Source organism: Chinchilla lanigera, unplaced genomic scaffold, assembly GCF_000276665.1.
Source record: "Chinchilla lanigera isolate Chin_1 unplaced genomic scaffold, ChiLan1.0 scaffold00096, whole genome shotgun sequence".
In the NCBI taxonomy this organism is placed as follows: Eukaryota; Metazoa; Chordata; class Mammalia; order Rodentia; family Chinchillidae; genus Chinchilla; species Chinchilla lanigera.
The window spans coordinates 5,653,187-5,656,328 of NW_004955497.1; the positions used below are offsets into that span (position 1 = coordinate 5,653,187).

Here is a 3,142-nt window from a genome sequence, read left to right on the forward strand (position 1 = left end):
GATGATAATGTGGTTCCAGTCTGCAGGTAGTTAAGTTGGAGACCCACGAAGAGCCACTATTTCAATTCCAATCTGTAAGTAGCAAGTCTAACGTTCCACTCAAGTGTCACTAGATAAGAACTGCTCTCTTCCTCAGGGGAGGATCAGCTTTTTTGCTTTGTTCAGTCCCTCAGCTGATTGGATTTTTTTTTTCCTGGTACCAGGAATCAAACTCACGACCTTGCGCTTGCCAGGCAGGCGCTGCGCCGCTGAGCTAAATCCCCAGCCCCCTCAGCTGGTTGGATGAAGACCACCAACATTATGAAACGCAACCTGCTTTGCTCAGTCCAGTGATGCAAATAGTAATCTCAGGCCAAAATCTCACAAAAATGCACAGAATAATGTTTGACCAGCTACAAAGGCATCTGATTCCCCAGCCAAAGCGACATGTAAAGTTAGCCATCGCAAGCTCACCCATATAATTTTGGAACACATTTGCATCTCTGTAAACTCCACACAAAGATAACAACAAGGGCATGAGGGCCTGGGGATTTAGCTCAGTGGCACAGCAACTACTTGGCAAGTGCAAGGTAGTGAGTTCAATTCCCAGTACCAGAAAAAAACCAAACCAAACCAAAACAAAAACAAAAATAAAACAACAAGGTCATGATATCATCGAAGAGGACACCATACCCTGAGTATAACCAGTATCTGACCTTGTGGGTAACCAGTTCCACAGACAGTAAGGCCCTTGAGTGATCTTTACTTGTCTCTATATTTTGTAACTTCAGTACTATGATGTAAAAGTTATAATGTTATAACTTTAGAAGCCACATGTGTACCCAGCCTACTCCACACCATGGATTCCATGCCCTGGCCACGTCACCCACCAACTCTGAGTCCACTCTGCAGTTCGGTTCCCCTCAGCATGGAACAGCAGAAGTGCCAACCAAACGACCAACCTGATCATGTACAAGTCCCCAGGAGAGAAGATAAACTGCAGATCACTGACAGGTCTCTGACTAGTGAAAAAATAATGGACCAAACCAGCAGTGCTCATCCCAAGAGGAGCCTATGGCAACTGCGAACTACAAAAATAGCATGAAATTATACTCTGAAAGTACTCCTTTTAAAAAAATTATCCAAACCATTTTTATTATAAAACTAAACTCCGAAGGTGTCTATGGAGTTGGCTTCTTTTTAAATCTCTTTATGGCAAGCTAGAAGTGGGAAAGGAAACCCAGTGTCGTGCCCGCTATTCAGAAAAGGTTTAATCAAGAGCCATCTGGGGAAGGATTATTACAAGACTGAGCCACAGAACAACTTCACATTAGAGTCTCCCGTGTTACTCTACCACGGGGACTAGGTGAGAGAGACAGCCACAAGAGACAGCTTTGGAGAGGGTGTGTGCTAACAGAGAACCCCTGAGAAGTTCAAGCTCAGGGCAGGAAGGACATGGGGCCCTGCCCTCGATGGTGAGAGCCAGGCCCAGTGAGGATAGCTTACAGAAGCAGTTGGATCTGAAAGTGCTGGCATGAAGTCTAGTGTTCTACTTGAACTCCCACCCTGCGGCCTACATCCAGCACAAGGCAGGGCTCTGATTGCTTTCCTTATCTACCAACATAAGAAAGGCTATGCCTTGGCCGGGATAGCTGCCACAGTCTGGGATTGTCTCAGTTACTTTCCCATTGCTGGAACAAAATACCCAGCACCCAGTGTTAGAGAAGAAAAGGTTTATTGGAGCTCACAGTCTGTAGGTTTCAACTCATAGTCAGTTGGGTCCAAGACAGAAGAACAGTATGATGGAGCGGAATTGCAGAGAAGAAAAAGTCCATGGTAGGGCAGGGAGAAAGCAGCAAGCAGCAAGCCTCTCTTTCCTTTTTTATCCCATTCAGGTTGGTACCACCCACACCCAGGTGGGCTTCTCCATTATCCACTTCCAGAGCAAGAAGTGGACTAGTAGAGTTATGACACACCCATAAGCTAGTATGCATCCATGATCCAGCCACCTCCCAGAAGCCCCACCTGTGAACACATGACAGTTTAGAGGGACATTTACAATAGATATAAACCATAACAAGGGAGTATGGACAGAGGAATCTTTGCAGTAGGGGAAAGAGGCACCTCACATACCCACAGGCCATAAAGGTAGGCAGAGAAAATCTTGACTTACTGTAGGTCCTAGAAAAAAAGTACCCATTCAAAAATACAGAAGAATTTTTTTTAACTTTTTTCTCTTTTCCCCCTCACTGATTTGGGTGGAGTGGGGTTTTTTCTTATTTTCTTTTTTCTTTTTCTCCTTTTAATTTGTTTCTTTCACATTTATCTTTTTTCTTTATCTTGCTCTGTTTTTTCCCTTCTTTTTCTTGTTTTTTTTTTCTTTTCTGTTGCCTTTATCTGATCCTATTAATTTCCTTTTATTCCATAACAGAATCCTTTATCTCACTTTTCTCCCCTCCTCATCTTCCACTGATTAATTTTTCAAATTTCACTTTTCTAGTTCTCCACTACCCATTACCTCTATCTTTACTATAAAGCCATTGGACTTTATTAATCTGTAGATAGTTAACTTTGTGCTCTTACTACTAAATACTTTCCTCTTGCTAGTGGAGGTATAGTCATATTTAGTAGATATTTACACCAGGTCAGTATTTGGTTTGTCCTAATGTTCACATTATAATTTTAGGTCTCTTTTCCACAGTTAAGGGTATTATATTAGAGGGTTTTAGGTTATGGCAATACCCAGTTCATCTTTGATGCTACTACTGTGCTGACTTTATTGTTATTACCAGGGTAGCATAGTTGTTGCTATTAATTGGTTTTCTCTGTATGCCAATATCTGGAATGCTTTTGTGTCATTGACAATACTGCAGCCCATACCTGAAGAACTGGGTACTAGGCCAATTACACTGTAGCCTCCTATCCCAAATTAAGAGAGGTGGATGGATCTTGAAACAAAGGCAAAAGCCCAATGTTCACCATGCCCTAGTGCATCACTGAAAATCAGATACTAGCTAAAGGAATCTCCATACATGCAACAAGTTTTTTTTTTGTTTTTTGTTTTTTTTTTTTTGGTACTGGGAATTGAACTCATGACCTCATGCTTGCCAGGCAAGTGCTTTTGCTGCTGAGCTATATCCCCAGCCTGCAACAAGTTCTTTCC

The 3,142-nt window shown here is 42.4% G+C and overlaps 1 protein-coding gene across 4 annotated transcripts in view; it reads right to left on the bottom strand.

Annotated features, from left to right (window-relative positions):
- The window catches only part of LOC102025027 (phospholipid-transporting ATPase IB-like), a 216,397-nt gene that overhangs the window by 168,152 nt on the left and 45,103 nt on the right, over positions 1 to 3,142 (bottom strand). The gene's annotated exons all lie outside the window — the stretch shown is intronic.